This window comes from Stegostoma tigrinum, chromosome 22 (genome assembly GCF_030684315.1).
Source record: "Stegostoma tigrinum isolate sSteTig4 chromosome 22, sSteTig4.hap1, whole genome shotgun sequence".
In the NCBI taxonomy this organism is placed as follows: Eukaryota; Metazoa; Chordata; class Chondrichthyes; order Orectolobiformes; family Stegostomatidae; genus Stegostoma; species Stegostoma tigrinum.
The window spans coordinates 35838635-35861864 of NC_081375.1; the positions used below are offsets into that span (position 1 = coordinate 35838635).

General features: G+C 42.9%; 1 protein-coding gene across 3 annotated transcripts in view; it reads left to right on the forward strand.

Moving 5' to 3' along the window:
• The first annotated feature begins 5841 nt into the window (after nucleotides 1–5841).
• The window catches only part of LOC125463756 (phosphoinositide 3-kinase regulatory subunit 6-like), a 111229-nt gene continuing 93840 nt past the window's right edge, over nucleotides 5842–23230 (forward strand). For 2 of the 3 annotated variants that reach the window (XM_048555412.2, XM_048555413.2), the window contains exon 1: nucleotides 5842–5978. The gene's annotated coding sequence lies outside the window, so the exon portion shown is untranslated. Of the gene's footprint in view, nucleotides 5979–16244; nucleotides 16312–18142; nucleotides 18222–23230 lie in introns of those variants that run through there. The other variant, XM_059653770.1, reaches the window with a different exon arrangement.

The window sequence follows — 23230 nt, forward strand, 5'->3', positions numbered from 1 at the left end:
TAATCTTATGTAAGCGTTCAAACCCGGTGGATTTTTTTTGCACTAATATTATGACAATCTAATCAGCTACCTCTGCCACTTCAGTCTTTTTAAAATTCTCATTCCTGATTTCAAATCCTTGCATGGACTCTCCCTGAGTCTGAAATCACTTCTGACACCAAAATGCCTGAGGATATTAATGTTCCTTGGCCACTCGAGGATCTCAATTTTAAATTCTCTAACATTGATAAGTATACCACCAGCTTCTAAGACTCCAATCTGTGGAATTTTCTCCCTGCACTCACTGTTCTTCTTCAAGGTACTCCTTAAAAGGATCAAAACAGAAATTGCTGGAGAAACTCAGCAAGCCTGGCAGCATCTGTGGAAAGAAAGCAAAATTAACATTTTGAGTCCAGTGACTTTTCATTAGTTCCTGTAACGTTAACTCTGCTTTCTTCCCACAGATGCTGCCAGACCTCCTGAGTTCACTAGCAACTTCTGTCCTTGTTTCAGATCTCCAGCATCTGCAGTTCTTTGTTTTATTCCTTAAATGGATTCTATCTGATCAGGTTTTTGGCTACCTTTCCTAAAATCTTCTTAGATGGTTAGGTGTCAAATTTAGCTTTTGTATACCTGTGAAGCAACTTCAGCTATTCTATTGTATTCAAGATAGTATATAAATCCAAGTTGTTGTTGACGTTGAACAATGACACTCATAATTGAGTTGGATTGATTTTGATTTACAATTGGTAATTGAAAACCTCAATTATGGGCATTTTGATTTTGTCTAGAAACATGAAGGAAGAATTTTTTTAAGGCTCTGAACAGAACTGAAGGAGTGTGTCTGTATGGAAAACTGTCTCGAGTTCAATGATCTAAGAATGCAGGCAGGATTTCACAGAATTGTTGTAAATAGAATTCATTACTGTCTTTATCTTACATAATCAGAGACAGTGAACCTTGAGCAACTTCAACTGAGAACATACAAATTCAAAAGACTATATAACAAATTAATCATGTATTTGCAATATAGGTGGGTTCGTGTGTGGAATGAAATTCCTGATGAAGTGGTGGACACAGGTACAATTACAACATTCAAAAGACATTTGGATGGATACATGAAGAAGAGGAAAGATTTGGAGGGATATGGGCCAGGAGCAGGTAGGTGGGACTAGTTTAGTTTGGGATTATGTTCAGTATGGACTCGTTGAACTGAAGGGTCTGTTTCTATGTTGTATGACTCAATGACTCAATTTGAAATTCATTTGTCTGTTTAAAAATCATTTTATGAATTTTACATTTCTAAGAAAGCATGCAATCTGAATAGCTTATGATCTGACAGAAGCTTTACAGAAGTATGACACCGCATCTATTTCATGTTAGTAACAGCATGATCAATTGTACAGAAATATTAATTATATGTGGCCTAGTTTTCAGAAAGGCATATTTGCATTATCTGGTTGTCTTATCACACAGACGTTTTGATTTATCTGCTTTCCTTTTTGAAGTTATTATGGATTCTGATTCCACTACTCTCCTTTAGTTTTTTTGCTGCTGACCTTAGATTCATCCTGACGCTAATGATTCAGTGACAACAAAATGTGAGGCTGGATGAACACAGCAGGCCAAGCAGCATCTCAGGAGCACAAAAGCTGACGTTTCGGGCCTAGACCCTTCATCAGAGAGGGGGATGGGGTGAGGGTTCTGGAATAAATAGGGAGAGAGGGGGAGGCGGACCGAAGATGGAGAGAAAAGAAGATAGGTGGAGAGAGTATAGGTGGGGAGGTAGGGAGGGGATAGGTCAGTCCAGGGAAGACGGACAGGTCAAGGAGGTGGGATGAGGTTAGTAGGTAGATGGGGGTGCGGCTTGGGGGTGGGAGGAAGGGATGGGTGAGAGGAAGAACAGGTTAGGGAGGCGGAGACAGGTTGGACTAGTTTTGGGATGCAGTGGATGGAGGGGAAGAGCTGGGCTGGTTGTGTGGTGCAGTGGGGGGAAGGGGACGAACTGGGCTGGTTTAGGGATGCAGTTGGGGAATGGGAGATTTTGAAACTGGTGAAGTCCACATTGATACCATTAGGCTGCAGGGTTCCCAGGCGGAATATGAGTTGCTGTTCCTGCAACCTTCGGGTGGCATCATTGTGGCACTGCAGGAGGCCCATGATGGACATGTCATCTAAAGAATGGGAGGGGGAGTGGAAATGGTTTGCGACTGGGAGGTGCAGTAGTTTGTTGCGAACGGAGCGGAGGTGTTCTGCAAAGCGGTCTCCAAGCCTCCGCTTGGTTTCCCCAATGTAGAGGAAGCCACACCAGGTACAGTGGATGCAGTATACCACATTGGCAGATGTGCACGTGAACCTCTGCTTAATGTGGAATGTCATCTTGGGGCCTGGGATAGGGGTGAGGGGGGAGGTGTGGGGGCAAGTGTAGCATTTCCTGCGGTTGCAGGGGAAGGTGCCGGGTGTGGTGGGGTTGGAGGGCAGTGTGGAGCGAACAAGGGAGTCACGGAGAGAGTGGTCTCTCCGGAAAGCCAACAGGGGTGGGGATGGAAAAATGTCTTGGGTGGGGGGGTCGGATTGTAGATGGCGGAAGTGTCGGAGGATGATGCGTTGTATCCGCAGGTCGGTGGGGTGGGGTGTGAGAACGAGGGGGATCCTCTTTGGGCGGTTGTGGCTGGGGCGGGGTGAGAGGGACGTGTTGCGGGAAATACGGGAGACGCGGTTGAGGGCGTTCTCGATCACTGTGGGGGGAAAGTTGTGGTCCTTGAAGAACTTGGACATCTGGGATGTGCGGGAGTGGAATGTCTTGTCGTGGGAGCAGATGCGGCGGAGGCGGAGGAATTGGGAATAGGGGATGGAATTTTTGCAGGAGGGTCCCACAGCTACCTAGAATACACCTCCTCCCACCCACCCTCCTGCAAAAAGAAATTCATATAGAAAGTTCACATGCAGGTTGACTTCAGTCCAAATTCACAAGATACTGCATCATATAAACATTGCCAGACGCATTTATTTTACAGATTTGCTATTATTGAGGCACATCTTCTTGTTTTTGAATGATCAAGCTCCTGTACAATTCCTAGCTGAGTTAAACACTTAAAAGAACTGTAGAAATGGTAGCTGTCTTGCATTGCGGCTTGTATCTTAGCAAGATGTGCTCTTACACAGAAATCCTGCATGAACTTTCTGCTTAAAAGGTCCCTTGTTTATCTAGCTTTTAGGTAACTGTCCTGTTATCACCTCAGGTGGCTACAGGTGTACAAATTATTGGTAATTTCAGACATCCCCTCAATAAATGAAACAACCTGTAAAGATTCCACATCAACAAATCTCTAATTACACAGAATATTGAAATGCATATTCCTGAAGTGGTTGGCAGGCTTTGAACGCGTTAATGCCTCTATTCAACTTATCGATTCGTTTATTAATCAGAAGGTTGGTATCGTTGTCTATAAAAGAAACTGAATATAATTCTGTGTCTTTGAAAACAATCTTAAGATTGAACGTAGTTGAATTAGTAGGTGAAAGGGAGTGAATTTCAGTGAGCTCTAATCTGGGGTTCAGTTCCATTCTCACCACATAACTAACTATCCCAATCAAGTGTAGGGACCCTTTCAGAACTGGCCATTTTGACATCTTGGTGAAATCATTGATTGAAAAACAGATTTTTGTAGATGCTGGAAATGAGAAATAAAGAAAAGCTGCAATACTACTCAGTGGGGCAAACAGCATCCATGGAAAGAGTAACAGAGTTAATGTTTTCAGTAAATGGCATCTTTTCATTGAAGAATTTCTCTATGAATTCATCTCACTTCTTCCAAATCTAAGGTGCATATAGGTCTTAGCATCATTTGCCTTTTGTGTAGCTTGTGTGAAACATTCCTCATCTCAATCCTATTCAGGTCCCTTTCCTTAACTCTTTTGCCTGTATATTAATGAATGTATCAGTGATTTGCTCTGTTCTTGACCTAAATTGGAAAACCTCATTAACTTTGCTCCCAACTTCCACCTTTCACATGTTAATATTTCGGATGTTAACTCTGATTTTTTCTTCACACATGCTGCCAGACCTGCTGAGCTTTTCCAGCAACTTTGCTTTTGTTCCTGATTTACAACATCTGCAATTCTTTTGTTTTTATTCCACCTTTCACATGTTCCTTCTCAAACTCTTCCCTTCCCTCCCTAAATTTACTGCCTCCATTTCTGATGACAGGGAATGAACTATTAATGTTCATCATAAGCTTACAGACTGTCACAGCTGCCTTGACTACACTGCCTCAAACCTTACAGCCTGTAAGGAGTCTGTTCCATTTTCCTAGTATTTCTGCCTCTTTCCTTTTTATGCAGATGATGTAACTTTCCACATCAGCAATTCTTCAATTGAAAATTCCCCACCCTTGGCCCCGAGCCATGCGTCACATTCACAGGACACATCTCCTCTCATCCCTTCCCCCTCTTCCCAGGGGCTCATTAGGGTGTACCTAGTTCACACCTTTTACCAAACTAGTTTCCCTATTCAACATTAACAGTACGATCAGGATGGTATCACCACCAAAGAGATCTCCAACTCCGCCCATCCTTCAGCTTTATGAAAGAACCATTTCCTTGTTAACATTGTGGCCCATTCCTCAATCATTCCTCTCCTTTCCCCCACCAATCTCCCTACAAATGCAGAAGATGCAACACCTGCCCTTTTCCTGCCTCTATGTCCTCACTATCCAAGGCCTCACGCAGTCCTCGTGGTTGAAAGTGCAATTTCTGTGCACTTCTTTCCACTGATTTTACAGCGCTTGCTTCCCATAATCGTTTCCTTTCCGTTGTGAGGTCCAAAACTAGATTAGATGACTTTGCAGAACATCTTCGTGTAATTGGCAAGCATGACCCCAAGTTGTTTTATCATTTCGATTTTCCTGCTTGCACTCACACTGTTCTCCGGGCTCGGCCGACGCTGCTCCACTGATGTTCCAAGTGGTTCGGGGACCATGCCCCTTGTCAGGTTTCCAGACTCAAGATTGCAACAGAGTCAATGACGCTGACCATAAAATGTGAGGCTGGATGAACACAGCAGGCCAAGCAGCATCTCAGGAGCACAAAAGCTGACGTTTCGGGTCTAGACCCTTCATCAGAGAGGGGGATGGGGAGAGGGAACTGGAATAAATAGGGAGAGACCACCTCCCCCTCTCTCCCTATTTATTCCAGTTCCCTCTCCCCATCCCCCTCTCTGATGAAGGGTCTAGACCCGAAACGTCAGCTTTTGTGCTCCTGAGATGCTGCTTGGCCTGCTGTGTTCATCCAGCCTCACATTTTATTATCTTGCAATTCTCCAGCATCTGCAGTTCCCATTATCTCTCAATGACGCTGACCCCCCGTTTTGTTTCCTTTACATATTTCAGTTTCTGCCTCGGACACTATATATCCATGTTGTCCCACTATTCTACTTGGGTCTTTTTGTGTAATTCAATCTCTCCCGACTCTCACCCTATTTCTTTTGCCCGTGACCCACTCACCACTTTGAACAATCGATTACATCTCTAACTTTTCCCAGTTCTGATGAAAGGTCTCCGCGTGAAACGTTAACTTTACTTTTCTCTCCATGGGTGCTGCCTGGATCTGCTCACCATTCCCAGAAACTAATAATAATCTGGCTCAATTATGTGTTTTCTGGGTTTTCCCGGGTTTTCAATGCACTGCATTGAAAACTAGACGAAGATATCTGCAATTCAGCTGGGGGTCATTTTATTTCGTAAACTTACTCCCGGAAACGGGACTGACTGAAGCCAGGTTAAACCAATGAGAAGTTATGAGATCTTGGGGAGTTATACGCCAATGACCAATGCGCTCGGCATGTGGGCGGGACCTGTCTTACCGAGTTCAAACGAGTCTTTTTTGGCTTTGTGCTGTGGAGCTGGAGAAGTATGTAATCTGTTGTTACTCAAGACATTTACAGTCCTGGGGTTGGAAGTTATAAACTACTGCAAGCTTATTATGACAGATTTGAATGGGTGAGTTCAAAGAAATTTATGTTTTCTTTCTGCTTTTAGTCTTGTTGAAACAAAAACACTGCTTTGGTGTGAACCTGCTGTTTTGACTTTATAGTAGTTGTACCTCTGAGGTGGGTAATGCTTCCCTGGGGTCGTTGCAAAGGTGCTTAAAGATAGAAACGAGTTTTTAAAAAAAATAGTGGTGCGCAAAGTTAAACGAGGAACTGCTAGGAATATTTTGGGACATCGTTGATTATTGCTGGTGTTCAGCCGTTAACTCCGGGTGTCTACTTGTTGAAAAACGTATCCGAAGTGTAGCTAAATCACGTTATGATTAATAAATCATCAGATCTGTAAAGACGGTGAAATCATGTGTCGCAGCTTGAAAGCAAAGGGCTGCTCAAAATATGTGATAACATCTCAGATTCTCCAGCATCGGCAGCTCTTACTATCTCTGAATCAAAATATGTGCATTTAGTTCAAATTAAACTACAGCTGAAACAATGTTGCTTCATAATCCAGACAGATGTGTTATTTATTTGCGGGCACGGACGTCAGTTCTACTTAAAGTTGCAGTCTTTCTTGGAAAAAGCTATGTTTTTTGTTCTATTTGTGAGGGGTTTGGGAAGGGATGGGTGTCCATACCGGGCTGGATGGGCAGCCAAACGCCAATCCTGAGCGCCGAGAGAATGCTAATCACCTCATATTTAGCCTGAGATCAAGTTCTCTCCCTGAAATTGCTGTAACATTCCCTGTTAATCCAACAGGGGTGTGTTTCTTCACCTGGGAGATTTACCTTCCATTCCGAGGTAGCTAACGAGCTGGAGATGCCACAATGGGTGTCAGCATCCTGGGGTGAAATTGGGATAACTTGCCCTGAGTCACCACTGCAGCCCGTCGGGTATGTTCTGCCACTCCCGTGTGACAGCTCCTCATCCCTCCCACCATGGTTAAATATGCACGTTAGTAATATCATCAAACGGTGAACAAATACATAATTTGAAAATGTAGTATAAATTACAATGCCGATATTTATTGGTCCAAATATTTTCTGTTTCTGCACGGAATCAAAGTTTTCAGTCGGGACCATAACACATCTAACATTAGTCACATTGAAGATTTTGTCTCCATGGTATACAAAATAAGCCTGTAGTTTGTTAACGTTCTTATCTGTGCACACCTCCTGTCAAAATTCCCATGTCCATGTTTCTGGTGGAAACTGGGATTAGCCATGCTGTGATTGTATATGACTTTGTTCCCTCTTTTAATGATTTTTACCATGTAACCAGACATCATTACCTTCCCGGTTCCAGTTCTGCATCACCTGAATTCTCTACTGGGCCTCCATTTCCCACGAGCAACATCATGGGCTGTTGACTTGTAGTTTATTACAAGTTTTGCATAGTCTTCACACTTCAGACCCCACAATATGATAATGCATCCTGGCGAACATGTAGAGTTTTTAAAAAAGCAGCCTGCTTATGTATGTTATGGTACACCACTGGAGCAGATGGGACTCGAATTCTGGACTCCTGGCTCAGAGATAGGAACGCTTCCACTGATGCATGAGACCTCTACATACTCCTGGTTGTGCTTTCCTGTGTTGACTGTTGTTGTCATTATCTGTCCTTCCATCATTTAAACTCAATTGTAACTTGTAAACTTAAGTGTGTGTTATACCATAGAATGTAAAACATAGAACAATACAGCACAGTACAGGCCCTTTGGGCCACAATGTTGTGCCAAACTTTTACCCTAAACCTAAGGTCTACCTAATCTCCACCCCTAACTTATATTATCATCCATATGTCTATATAATAGCTGCTTACATGCCCCTAATGAGGCTGACTCCACTACCCTCTCTGGCAATGCATTCCATGCCCCTACCACTCTGAGTAAAAACCTACCTCTGACTTTTCCCCTATATGTACCTCCACTCACTTTAAAACTATGCCCCCTCATAACAGCTACCTCCACCCTAGGAAAAAGTCTCTGGCTGTCCACTCTATCTATACTTCTGATCATTTTGTACACCTCTATCAAGTCATCTCTCATCCTTCATCGTTCGAAAGAGAAAAGCCCCAGCTCTCTCAACTTTTCTGCGTAAGACCTTCCCTCCATTCCAGGCAACATCCTGGTAAATCTCATCTGCAACCTTTCCAATGCTTCCACATCTTTCCCGTAACGAGGTGACCAGAACTGGACAAAATACTCCAGATGTGGCCGAACCAGGCTTTTGTACAGCTGGAGCATAACTTTACGGCTCTTGAACTCAATCCCACTATTAATGAAAGCTAACACACCATACAACTTCTTAACAATTCTATCCACCTGGGAGGCAGCTTTCAGGGAACTGTGGACATGAACTCCAAGATCCCTCTGCTCCTCCACACTGCCAAGAATCTTCCCGTTAACCCTGTGTTCTGCTTTCAAGCTTGTCCTTCCAAAATGAATCACCTCACACTTTTCAGGGTTAAACTCCATCTGCCACTTCTCAGCCCAGCTCCACATTCTATCAGTGTCCCTTTGTAACCTAGAACAGCCCTCTGCATTATCCACAACTCGACCCATCTTCGTATCATCTGTGAATTTACTAATCCACCCTTGCACTCCTGCATTCAATTCATTTACAAAAATCACAAATAGAAGAGTACCCAGCATAGATCTTTTTGGTACACTACTCGTAACTGAGCACCATGTTGAATATTTTCCATCCACTACCACCCTTTGTCTTCTAAGGGTCAGCCAATTCTGAATCCACTTTGCCACATTTACCCCACTCCAATGCCTCCTTACTTTCTGCGTGAGCCTACCACAAGGAACCGTATCAAATGCCTTACTTAAATTCATGTATACCACATCCACTGCTCTACCTTCATCCATGTGTTTGGTCAACTCTTCAAAGAATTCAATAAGGTTAGTGAGGCATGATCTACCCCTCACAAATCCATGCAGACTGTCACGAATCAAACTGTGCCTATCCAAGTGATCATAACTCCTGTCTCTCCAAGCCCTTTCCAATAATTTGCCCACCACTGAAGTAAAACTAACTGGCCTGTAATTTCTGAGGTTATCCCTATTCCCTTCATCGAACAAGGGAATAACATTTGCCACTCTCCAGTCTTCCTGCACTATACCTGTAGACAGTGAGGATGAAAAGACCATCGCCAAAGGCCCTGCGATCTCTTCCCTAATTTCCCATAAAATCCTTGGATAAATCCCATTGGTTCCAAGGGATTTATCTATCTTCAAGTCTATCTTTAGATGCATATTTGCATCTGGTAGGGTATAGGGAATGTTCCACATTCCTACAGACTGAAAGCTATACTTTCATTTGTTTTCGACAGTCAAATGCTGTGTTTGCAGCTTTCTGGTTGGGAACAGTATATAAAATCATTTAATTTGTCTCTCACTTGACTTTGCTCCCATTTCTTAACTTGCATTGCTGTCCCAAAGTAGGTTCATGGTCTCAAGCAAGTTGGGAACTCCGCTTAAAGTACTTTTCATTAGCTTGTTCACCAGTTGACTACAATGTTTCCATTTTCTCCATTCCATGAGGCAACCTCATACTGGGAAGAGTGTTAAGTTTTTAAAACTCTAGCTATTAGATATGTACGAGTTCTGAGTCACAACAATGCTTATATTTAATTGTAGTCTTTTTGATGCCTTATTTGAATGCTGTAAACTTAACTCCTCATTTGCCCATCAAACTTGTAAAGTCTCATGCTATTGATTAGTTACTTTAAGTCCCACTTCTCATTCTCATGTTCGAGGTTTTTAAGTACTACTCTGTGACATGCTTTTTTTATTCCAACGTCCCAATTTCCTCTTTATTTTCTAGTACTGTCCAGCCACAGACTGTAACCACCTCTGCACCACCTTTCTCCTTATTTGTTCCCCAAGTATTAAACTCTCACACATCCCACATATAGCCCAGGCATCAGACTCTTTGCCCTGTCCTGACCTTAAACTCAGTAATATTTTAACTCCATATGTTGTGACAGAGAGCAGACTGTTGTAAGAGTTGGAATGGAAGCTATCCGACTTCAGGGTCTAACTAGTAGAGATGAGAGTCTACTGCATATTAACAGAAACTAGTTTTTCACATACTTGCTTTATAGGACATCAGAGAAATACATTCAGATCGACTGAACTCCATGCAAAGTCTCCTTCCCATATGAAACATAACATCATCAAAGCTGGCTGTTACTCATTCTCTTCTTTAATTCTTGCAGAGCCCTTTCAGACTATTATGCTGCATCTCTCCCTGCCACAATGTCTCTGTACTGATACAAAAGTCAATACATGTTAGCAAATATTTACGTTCACATAATACCCCATCTCCCCTCCCACCCCCCAACGTCTCTGACATCATAGATTTACAACATAAGGGTCTGAAAGAGTCAGTCCAGTTGGTCTCTTCTTATGTATCTTTTAAGATGAGAGAGAACTTGAATCAGTAAAGAACTATGTATGAGAACCATACAGACAAATCTGGGTGTATACAGAGGAAAGTGTATTGTCAGAGTCCAGGGTCGGGACATAAGCATTGATGGCAGTGGCACATTGGTCATGGCCAATCTGTAGGTGAAGTGCCATAAGTTTTTCACTTGTATAATTGGAGAGTTCTAGCAATACATCTATCATCATTTAATGATGGTCAAACCAACTGTGTGGGCACAAGAATTGCGGTCAGCCTCCTTGGGTATGTAGTAGGATGTGTATAGCCTTTCTGTTTTTTTTAAAACTGTTGTTTCCCAGGAAGTCAGATCTCGGTATCAAAAATGATGACTGTCTGAAGCCCTGATACTTTTTGTGACACAATTGCTGTTCGTTCTTAAACAGTCATTCTTGAAGTCATCCATGAAAGTTCATACACTCCACATTGCAAAATTCAAAGTTTGTTTTCTTTGATCACCAAAGACAGTAATCCCACAGTAGAGGGTACCCTGAACAGGACTGCTCAACACACAGATACTGTGTAAAGACAGCTCTGTCTTAACACAGCTACGCAGTGAGTTTTGTGCACCAGACATTCACGTGCAGGTTCCTGACCAGAGACTACTCAACTTCAAGGCCGTGCTCCACTGCCTGCTCGCCATGGCTATAGGTAGTGAGCCTGCGTGCAACTTTGTTCAATATGCAGACTTTAGGGAGCTGTCAATGTCCACATGATGTTGATAGGTTGCTCATTAGATTTTGGTGACTGGTCAAAGCATGATGCCTTTTCTTGATTTCTTCTTGTGCAGTCGGTGTTACTGGCTGAGCCAGCATTTATTGCCCATTGCTGGTTGCCCCTGAGAAGGTGGTGATGAGCTGTCTTCTGGAATCATTGGAGTCAGTGTGCTGTAGGTAGACCCACAATGTCTTTAAGGAGGCAGTTCCAAGATTTTGACTTGGTGACAACGAAGGAACGGTGATATATTTCAAGTCAGGGTGGTGAGTGGCCTGGAGGGGAACTTGCAGGTGCTGGGGTTCCCATCTATCTATAGCCATTGTCCTTCTATTGTACAAAATGCGGACGAATGGGATTGTGGGAGATATAGCAGTTTGGATCGGAAGTTGGCTTGCTGAAAGAAGATGGAGGGTGGTAGTTGATGGGAAGTGTTCTTCCTGGAGACCAGTTACTAGTGGTGTACCGCAAGGGTCGGTGTTGGGTCCACTGCTGTTTGTCATTTTTATAAATGACCTGGATGAGGGCGTAGAAGGATGTGTTAGTAAATTTGCAGACGACACTAAGGCCAGTGAAGTTGTGGATAGTGACGAAGGATGCTGTAGGTTGCAGAGAGACATAAGCTGCAGAGCTGGGCTGAGAGGTGGCAAATGGAGTTTAATGCAGACAAGTGTGAGGTGATGCACGTTGGTAGGAGTAACCGGAATGCAAAGTACTGGGCTAATGGTAAGATTCTTAGTAGTGTAGATGAGCAGAGAGATCTCGGTGTCCATGTACACAGATCCTTGAAAGTTGCCACCCAGGTTGACAGGGCTGTTAAGAAGGCGTACAGTGTTTTAGCTTTTATTAATAGAGGGATCGAGTTCTGGAACCAAGAGGTTATGGTGAAGCTGTACAAAACTCTGGTGCGGACGCACTTGGAGTATTGTGAACAGTTCTGGTCACCGCATTATAAGAAGGATGTGGAAGCTTTGGAAAGGGTGCAAAGGAGATTTACTAGGATGTTGCCTGGTATGGAGGGAAGGTCTTACGAGGAAAGGCTGAGGGACTTGAAGCTGTTTTCATTAGAGAGAAGAAGGTTGAGAGGTGACTTAATTGAGACATATAAAATAATCGGGGGGTTAGATAGAGTGGATAGGAAGAGCCTTTTTCCTAGGATGGTGACAGCGAGCACGAGGGGGCATAGCTTTAAGTTGTGGGGTGAAAGATATAGGACAGATGTCAGAGGTGGTTTCTTTACTCAGAGTAGTAAGGGAATGGAACGCTTTGCCTGCAACGGTAGTAGATTTGCCAACCTTAGATACATTTAAGTCGTCATTGGATAATCATATGGACGTACATGGAATAGTGTAGGTTAGATGGGCTTCAGATCGGTATGACAGGTCGGCACAACATCGAGGGCCGAAGGGTCTGTACTGTGCTGTAATGTTCTATGTTCTATAGATGGAAGTGCTCAATGGTTTAGAAGGTGCTGTCTGAGGATTTTTTTGTTAATTCCTGCAGTATATTTTGTAGATGGTACACACTGCTGTACACAAGCGTCAGTCATGGAGGGAATGCATGCTTGTGAATGTAGTGCCAATCAAGCAGGCTGCTTTGTCCTGGATGGTGTCAAGCTTCCTGACTGTCGTTGTTGGAGCTGCATCCTTCCAGGCAAGTAGGGAATACTCCATCACATTCCCAACTTAATTTGTAGAAAGTGGACAGGCTCTGGGGAGTGAGGACATGAGTTACTTGCCGCAACATTCCTAGCCTCTGACCTGCTCTTGTAGATGAGGCATTGCCTTTTCCATATGGACTTCTGCCAACACATCTGATGAAATGCATGGTCTTTCTGCAGGATTTTACCATTGAAACACTTATAGATTGCCCTTTCCACATTGCCTTGCATCACCCCATGACCTTACCAACGTGGGTGCTCCCAGCAGAAGCAACAAGGTCTGACAACAGCACGAGATTTTTTAGAGAGCATGTCTCCACCACATCAACGTGGGAATGCATAGTGAAGACAGAAAACAGTACAGCAGTGGATGCTGGTCGAACAGTGAACAGTGATAAGGAAACACAAGAAAACATTAGAACACAAGCCAAGTAGCAATTAGGAATAAAAAATATTGGCACAAATGAACAGAGAGAGAAAAACAAGCTGTCATGGAAAATGGGAACCAGGGAGTAACAGAATGGGAAAGATGTTAGCAACCAGATGTTGTATAGCTAGAGTGCCTCTGGACAACAAAGGATGAAAAATGTGCCAAGGAAGAAGGGAGTTCGTATTAGTAGACAGGGCTGGCAGCATAGCAGCCCACTGAAGTTAAAATTAGGATAATGTAGCTTGCATAAATACAACACTAAACACTGAATAGAGGCTGAGCATTGTGGATGCTATAAATCTGAAACAGTCATAGACTGTTGGAGAAACTTGGGTGTGGCAGCATCTTTGGGGAGAGAAAGAGTTAATACTTCAAGCCTGGCATGACTGTTTTTCGGAAGAGTGTTATCAAGGCTGTTGGATGTGTGCAAATTTAAAGTAAGAAGCCCAGGTCAATGCAATAGAAAGCCTTATGTTTGAATATTTGGGGCATGATTATGAATAATTAAAGTGCAAGATCAACAAAAGAAAGCTCAAGAAGGGACACAGGTATTTCACAATGGCAGGAAAGAGGATAAGAAATTATTATATTGGGAAGAATATTTTTTTTAAATCGTAGAAGGAAAAAGGATGGTGAAAAGTTTGAATGGTTTGGTTTTCAGTTCTGACACGTGAATTGTTATGATCAAATGTGGAGATTTAAGTGGCTCCTTTTCTTTGGCCTCTGCTCATTTGACTGCAACAAATTTGATTTTGCTGGAGAAAGATAAAATTGCTAATTTAGTCATTGCTTAACTGTTTGCATACTCTGATTATAAAATAACTAATCAGGCAAGTTTTGAGTTTAACAGACAAGGAAGTTGCTTTGTTATACGTAAACTGATTAAGTCTGAGCTATAGGGGAGAGGTCGGAGCTTTCCCTTGGAGCGTCAGATATTGAGGGGTGACCTTATACAAGTTTATGAAATCTTGAGAGGCATGAATAGGGTGAATAGCTGAGGTCTTTTCCCCAGGGTAGGGAAGTCCAAAACTAGCGAGCACAGACCTAAAGGGAGAGGGCAAAGATTTAAAAATGACCCGAGGGGTAACTCTTTCATATAGAGGGTGGCATCTGTGTGTGTGTGTGTGTGTTTATAATACACCACTTCCCACCCACCTTCTTGCAAAAATGCCATCCCCATTTCCCAATTCCTTCGCCTCCACCGCATCTGCTGCCAGGATGAGGCATTCCACTCCCGTACACCTCAGATGTCCTTGTTTTTCAAGGACTGCAACATTCCCCCCCCCCCCCCCCCCCCCCACAGTGGTCGAGAACGCCCTCAAACATGTTTCCCGCAACTCACCCCTCACACCCAGTTCTCGCAATAGCCGCCAAAAACGAATCCCCCTCGTCCTCACGTACCACCCCACCAACCTCCGCATCCAATGCATCATCCTCCGACACTTCCGCCATTTGCAATCTGACCCCACCACCAAAGACATTTTTCCCTCCCCACCCTTATCTGCTTTCCAGAGGGGCCACTCTCTCCGTGACTCCCTTGTCCGCTCCACACTCACCTCTATCCCCACCACACCCGGCACATTTCCCTGCAACTGCAGGAAGTTCTACACCTGCCCCCACACCTCCTTCACCCCCATCCCAGGCCCCAAGAAGACTTCCCACATCAAGCAGATGTTCACCTGCACATCTGCCAATGTGGTATACTGCATCTGCTGTAGCATTGTGGCCTCTGCTACATCAGGGAAACCAAGCAGAGGCTTGGGGACTGCTTTGCAGAACACTTGTGCTCGGTTCACAATAAACAACTGCACCTCCCAGTCGCGAACCATTTTAACTCCCCCTTGCATTCCTCAGATGACATGTCCATCCTGGGCCTCCTGCAGTGCCACAACGATACCACCTGAATTTTGCAGGAACAGCAACTTATATTCCGCTTGGAAACCCTGCTGCCCAATGGTATCAATGTGGATTTCAGAAGCCTCAAAATCTCCCCTCCCAGCCCAGCTTGTCCCTGCCTCCCTAACCTGTTCTTTCTCTCACCTGTCCCCTCCTCCCACCTCAAGCTACACCCCAATTTCCTACCTACTATCCTCATCCCGCCCCCTGGACTGACCTATCTCCTCCCTACTTCCCCACCTACACTCCCCTTTTACTGGCTCCATCCCCACCTCTCTGACTTGTCTGTGTCCTCTCCACCTATCTTCTCCTCTATCCGCCTCCTCCTCTCTCCCTATTTGTTTCAGATCCCCACCTCCCCTCCCCCCCCAATTTCTGAAGAAGGGCCTAGGCCTGAAACATCAGCTTTCCTGCTCCTAAGATGCTGCTTTGCCTGCTGTGTTCATCCAGCTCCACACCTTGTTATCACAATTTTTGAAATGTTGGGTGACCGTAATGGCTATGACTTTTTCAGTCCTTTCTGCTACAGAGATGAAAAGAGACATCAGACAGATTTGAATGTTCTTTTTGTCTCAGTGGCAGAACCATGGGATAGCTTCAGAATTAAATGAAAAATACCAAACAACCTAGATTTGCAACCCTCTTATCAGACCTACAAGCTGTTACACCCTAGATCTCACTGAGGAGCAGAGAACCAAACGAGAGATTTGAAGTCATACATTGAGGCCTGTATTAGTTTTACTTCTAAATGCTATGAGTTCAACATCAGAACACAAGTGGAGAGAGAGATTATTGATCAACACACAATGGCACTGATACATCCAACCGAAACCTGTGAATATGGGCAACTGAGACATGATATAATTAGTAAAAGGATAGTCTAGGCATTAGAGACTTCGCTGCAAGCACACAACCTTTTGAGACAGAGGCAGACTCTCAAGAAAGCTATTGGCATGTGCAGAAGCTCTGAGATAGTCAATCATCAGCTAGGGAATATTAATGATTTGCGTTATGCTGAGAAACATTCCAGGCTGACACGTATTGGCAAAGGGAGGAAATATTTGCAGCAGAGTCAACAAAAATAGCAAGACCAGAGTAAAGAATGTGAGCAATGCAAAGGGCACCATTTAAGAGATGAAAGCAGTGCTGTTACTGCAAGAAGCTGAATCTCGAGTGCGAGTGTAGTAAAATTGTGGTAAGTCAAATTGCACAGGGGCCATCCATAAACTTATATTAAGCAGAGCTTTAGGATAGCTGAGGAAACCCCAGTGTAAATTGATTTGCTTCTAAAAACACTGTTTCTTCTTTTGAGAAAACAGCCGCAGTAAATATGTGAAAAAGTCTTAATTTTTCAATTCATTTTGCACTGTACATTGTTTTGACCGTGCAGAATAAAAGTAACCTTTTCCTGCTTAGACTTGTGCCTATGGCTGACTCTACTGTGTATCACTGCAGCCAGGTATGATTGCACTCAAAGATAACAAAGTGTGAAGCTGGATGAACACAGCAGGCCAAGCAGCACCTCAGGAACACAAAAGCTGACATTTCAGGCCTAGACCCTTCTTCAGAGAGGGGGATGGGGAGAGGGAACTGGAATAAGTAGGGAGAGGGGGGAGAGGCGGACTGAAGATGGAGAGAAAAGAAGATAGGTAGGGAGGGGATAGGTCAGTCCAAGGAAGACGGAAAGGTCAAGGAGCTGGGATGAGGTTAGTAGGTGGGAAGTGGACGTGCGGCTTGAGGTGGGAGGAAGGGATGGGTGAACGGAAGAACAGGCTGGGCTGGCTTTGGGATGCAGTAGGGGGGAGGGGAAGAATTGGGCTGGTTTAGGGATGCAGTGGGGGAAGGGGAGATTTTGAAGCTTGTGAAGTCCACATTGATACCATTGGGCTGCAGGGTTCCCAAGCAGAATATGAGTTGCTGTTCCTGCAACCTTCGGGTGGCATCATTGTGGCACTGCAGGAGGCCCATGATGGACATGTCGTCTGAGGAATGGCAGGGGGAGTTAAAATGGCTCACGACCGTGAGGTGCAGTTGTTTGTTGCGAACCGAGCAGAGGTGTTCTGCAAAACGGTCCCCAAGTCCCCGAAACGTCAGCTTTTGTGCTCCTAAGATGCTGCTTGGCCTGCTGTGTTCATTCAGTTTCACACTTTATCTTGGATTCTCCAGCATCTGCAGTTCCCTTTATCAATGATTGTAGTCAAATAGGTTTCTGTGTTGCAGTGCAAAATCCCAGAAAATCTCAAAGGCATTCGAGGCTTCAGCTCAGGTTCAGGCAGGCATGTGGACAGATTTTAACCAAATCTTCAAGGTCATCAGGGTAATAATCTTCCCTTTTTATAATTGATGCATTTTGTCCTATGTCCTGAACAACACTTCAGAGACTGTATATAAAAGCTATAGAAGAAAATGTGGGGGTGGAGGGGAAGAGATGATAAGTTTATGGATGGCATGAAGTTTGACTTGATGATTGACACTAAAGAAGAAAGTTTTGGGTTATAGGAAGATATAGACTGATTAGTCAGATGGGCAGATAAGTGGTAGATGAAACTTAACCTCAATAAGGGTGAGGTGATGCCCTTTTTTGAAGAAGTACCAACTCAAGGGAATACTCAACAAATGGCAGGACATTACAAAGCTTACAAAGCATGGAGTTCCCATCCTGTCAGCAGAGTTTCGGATTATTGTGAATCTGACTCATCACTATTTCACTCTGTTTAGTGGCGGGGAAAAAAAGACAAAGCAAGCTGGAAATGATGGTTCCTAGATAGCTATCAGCCAATAATTCAGGTGTTGCACTTTACAACATGCATTAGCATTGTCAGGTCCCAAGGTGATAAATGGTTTGTGACTGTTAGAATGATGACTTGCAGAGGAGAGCATCAAGTGAATGTGAAGTGTCAGATGCACACTGATGCCTCATGAGCTTCACAGATCTCTGTAAGGTGGCTCTAGACAGTGACCCTACTAAAATGAAACCCTGGAGGATAAAATCTGAAGGTATATGATGGAACGATTCTCATTTCAAGAGGTCAAATGAAGCTGGGCACCCACTGTTATAGGAAGGATGAAGATCTGGAGTTCCAGATGGCTCTGGACGTCGATAAGGTGAGAAATACATCAACCAACATGTGTGGATGCAATGCAATTATTTGTTGAATGTGTGAATTATTTGGCAAAGGTTTTGCCTAATTTGTCACCCGAGTGTGAGTTCACTGCTAAGGATATGCATCAGTACTGGAATGTGGGAAAAGAAATAACTTTCACTCAAATCAAACAACTGGCACCTAAAGCTGGGCATTTTGTGGTAGTCCTCAAACCATCACAGGCATTTCATGCTGCACTCATTGTGTGAACAACACTCTTTTTAAAAAAAGGAACACCGTCCCAGGAATAAAGAGATACTAGTAAAACTGATAACAACTTGTACATATGTCTTTAAAAGACCTGAGCATTTTAGAGGAAAGAAGTAACAACAGCTATTGGACACTTCAGTTGAAGCTCCAACCTTTAGACAGACAAAAAAAGGAAAAATTCATTCTTTTCCTAAATACATAAATGGCATACCTGAGCATTCTTGAATATTTATAATTTGGCGAATTGTTTAATGCGTCTCTCTTTAATGCGATGACAGACTGGGGTTAGACATCAGAGTTGGGGGGGTGGTGGCCCAGTGCTTGGGTATGTGGCACGTTGGGATCATTGAGGGTCTGGGGCGATATTGGTTGGGGCGGGGTGCTATAAGATTACGTTAATTATTACAAAGCTTTCCTCCTCATTCACAGGATGTGGGTGTCCAGCATTTATTGACCATCCCTAATTGCACAGTGGGCAGTTAAGACTCAACAACAGAGCTGTGGGTCTGGAGTCACATGTAGGTCAGACCAGGTAATGACAGATGTTTTCTTCTCTAAAGGACATCAGTGAACCAGATGGGTTTTTTTCCGCCAGTCCACAATGGGTTTATGGTTATCATTAAGCTTTTAATTCCAGACTTTTTAATTGAATTCAACTGCTACCATCTTCCATGGCAGGATTTGAAGCCAGTTCCCAAAACTTTACCTGGGTCGCTAGATTAAGTCTACCAATAATACCACAAGGTCATCACCTTCCCTTTCGATGTATTTGATAGACTAATGTTCTGGGGACAAATTTCAAATTATTCCATGGTGACATTTGAAATTAATAAAAATCTAGCCTAATGGCAACCATATAACCACTGTAAATTGTTGTGAAAACCTATCTGGTTCACTAATATTCTTTCAGAAAATAAATCTGTTTCCTTCTCTTTATCTGGCCTACATGTGACTCCAGGCCAACAGCAATGTATGTTTTATTCTTAACTGCTTTCTGGGCAATTAGGGATGGGTAATAAATTTAACTAGCCAGCAAAGCTCATATCCCATGAATATTAAAAAAAGTTGTATTTATGGTGAGGGTTAGTAGGAACTGCTGATGCTGGAGAATTTGAGACAACATTTCTGAAGGGTCCAGACCCGAAACGTCAGCTTTCCTGTTCCTCTGCTGCTTGGCCTGCTGTGATCATCCTGCCCTATACCTTGTTATCCCTGTATTTATGGTGAGTTGTGATGACAATTTTCATTTGACCCAGGTTTGTAACCCGTTATACATCAGTACTGGTCATGAGTTATCAAAGTTTTCTGTGGTGTGAAATTATGGAACTTGTGAAACAGTTAGGAAGCATTTCTAGCTGTGAGATTCTTGAGAGAATATTTTTATTTGTTTTGAAATGTATATGGCCAACAATGTAACACTGGGCCACTTTGGTCTGTCCTTTGAGAAAAATGTTCAATTTTTGCTCCGCTGTTTTATCTGTCTGAATAGTTGACTCCCTTACTTGCCATGTTCATTAGATCTAATAAATATACAATGCACCCAATATACGTCAATCAGTACTTGGATATTTATTATGTATTACCAGGCACAGATGTCTTGGTGTGTAACAGCATTTAATTTTAAAGCACACTTGTTTATTATTCGAACAAGGTTACAAGCTAGATATGACTAGGGACAACCATTCACCCCATTGCTTAATGGAAGAGCTACAGAGACTTAAGGCTTCATTTTTCACAAAATCCAAAAGTTTTCATTTTATGGGTCACTAGCACAAATGTCCAAATTCTGCTTAATTGGACTTGATGTTGGCAACATCTATCTTGCCACAATTTTGAAAATGTTGTAAATCAGTCAATCATGATGCCAAAGGCAAAGTAATTTATTACTTCTAACAGACTGAGAAGCAACAACAAAAGTATGATGTGCCTAAACATTCCCAACGGTTCTGAAAAATATTTCCTTGAATCAAAACACTAATGTTTAGTATCAGGGATATGGAAATCATGCCAATAGTTGCATTTGCATTTGAAAGTGTGGGTAAAAGTTTTGAGTTGTTTCAGTGAGTTTTTTTTACAAGTGAAGAATAGGTGTGGATTTGTATTTTGCAAGTACTGGAATTGTGAACACTTTAGAATTAAGAGCTAATGTTTCAATAAAAGGAACAAATAACCTATTTGAGGCTTTCTGCAAGACTGAGGAAAGTTTGTTTTTGCTGCTGGTTGCCATAGATCAACCTCATGTTTCAATAGTGTAGTGTTACATTTTAGTGTAGGTTTTCAGAAAATTACTTACTGCTGAATTAGTGCCAAATATGTGACTTTACTGTATTCATTGAATGCTTTCAAAGACATTGACTTGTATATCTCTTTTAGGTTTCCTTTAACCATGAAAAATGATTTGGGGATTTTCACATTCAGTTATCTCATATACTCTCCTCAACTTGTATTCAAATTCAAGATCATAATATCGAGCCTGCATTTGACAAGACCTTGTAAATGATAGACTCTCTCAAAAACATTTTACAGAACTTTAGATAATAAAATGTGAGGCTGGATGAACACAGCAGGCCAAGCAGCATCTCAGGAGCACAAAAGCTGACGTTTCGGGCCTAGACCCTTCATCAGAGAGGGGGATGGGGGGAGGGAACTGGAATAAATAGGGAGAGAGGGGGAGGCGGACCGAAGATGGAGAGTGAAGAAGATAGGTGGGGAGGTAGGGAGGGGATAGGTCAGTCCAGGGAAGACGGACAGGTCAAGGAGGTGGGATGAGGTTAGTAGGTAGCTGGGGGTGCGGCTTGGGGTGGGAGGAAGGGATGGGTGAGAGGAAGAACCGGTTAGGGAGGCAGAGACAGGTTGGACTGGTTTTGGGATGCAGTGGGTGGGGGGGGAAGAGCTGGGCTGGTTGTGTGGTGCAGTGGGGGGAGGGGATGAACTGGGCTGGTTTAGGGATGCAGTAGGGGAAGGGGAGATTTTGAAACTGGTGAAGTCCACATTGATACCATTAGGCTGCAGGGTTCCCAGGCGGAATAGGAGTTGCTGTTCCTGCAACCTTCGGGTGGCATCATTGTGGCAGTGCAGGAGGCCCATGATGGACATGTCATCAAGAGAATGGGAGGGGGAGTGGAAATGGTTTGCGACTGGGAGGTGCAGGTGCAGAACTTTAGTACTGTTCTCATGCATTCCCATGGTGTCCAGAAAGAACACTTATCATAGTTCCATTCCCTAGACATTTGCTCATATTTTTTGAGTTTTTTTTAATGTTTACCCACTTCTTTGCCTACTAAAGATTCCATATCCTTATTATCACAGGTTTAAGTAATAACTGACACTAAAATCTCCCTCATTTTCCATTCTCCAACACCTTGAGCAGTAGTAATACACTCAAAATAAGCAATGTTTGAATTAGTTAAATAATATGATTTAATTTCAAGACATTTGAATTTCCCTAAAACTACAGCAGTTATCTTGTTTGTTAAATATCATAATACTCTGTCACTTAACATACATATCATGGAGAAAATAGTCAACTACTTTCATTTATATCATTTTGGCTTCACAGTGATACAGAATTTTTTTTTTATTTTTGCGTTTAGTTTCTAATTATAAATGCCTGGTAGACCACTTTCTAGGTTGATTTGACCGATAATGACATCACTGGTACTTTTGAGAATGACACGCTCCAGTACACATACAGGATATTGGTTTTAGGTTCTACTTTCTGCATTCTTGATATGATCTTGAATAATATTGGTACACCAGCCCAATTAGTATTTGTATTCAACGTATAATTAGACTGGACAGAGTAAACCTTTTCCTTGCAGTTATGAAGAATATGTGTCTGCACCCAACATTGTGCAATGTGATTCTTACACTTTTTAAAATTTTCTTCTGTTTTCAAAGGCCAGTGTAATAGCTTTGTTGTTGGAAATGTAGGCTTTCCATCTGTAGTAGCACATTTGTTTCCAACTGTTGGAACACAGGGATAGACAGAAAGTACAAGCAAATAAGCTTTTCTACATCTGTGTTTGCAATACTGGAATATTAAACTGTTGAAGACCCTCATAGTTACTCTGGTTCCTAACCAGACTTTTGAATAATCAGTCCCAAACTTTGCAGATAGTTAATTTCCAGAAACTGATTTTGTATCTCAAACAAAATGCTTGACGTTTTTAACGAGGGAAAATTTAAAAAGATAAGCTGATTAATGGCAGAAATAGTAGGAACTGCCGATGCTAGAGAATCTGAGATAACAAGGTGTAGAGCTGGATGAACAGCAGGCCAAGCAGCATCAGAGGAGTGGGAAAGCTGCTGTTTCGGGTCTCCTACTGTCTCTACATCTTGTTTTGGGTCGAGACCCTTCAGAAAATGGAGCTGATTTAATGGCTATGCTTTAAGCCCGAAACATTTGTGTTCAGCCCCCATTGACACAAAAGAAAGACAGACAAATACAGGCACTGGATAAATAAAAGAAAATAATAAAACTGACCAGATTATCTAAATGGCTTACACAATGCGTTGTTCCATAGGTATCAATGTGGACTCCTTGGTAGTTTTCCTGAAACATTGATCAGGGTCACCTTCTCAGTTCATCCGGGCAAAGGCAGCAAAACTTCTAACTCCGCTTCCTTTCCTTTTGAGCTTCCTGAAGCTGGTGTAGCAGATTAGCTAGGGAGCTTCCCAATCTTGCTGTTCTGTTGACAGACAAGTCTGTCTCCTGAGAAAAAAATAGTTTTAAAAAAAAACTTTATTTCTGATTAGACT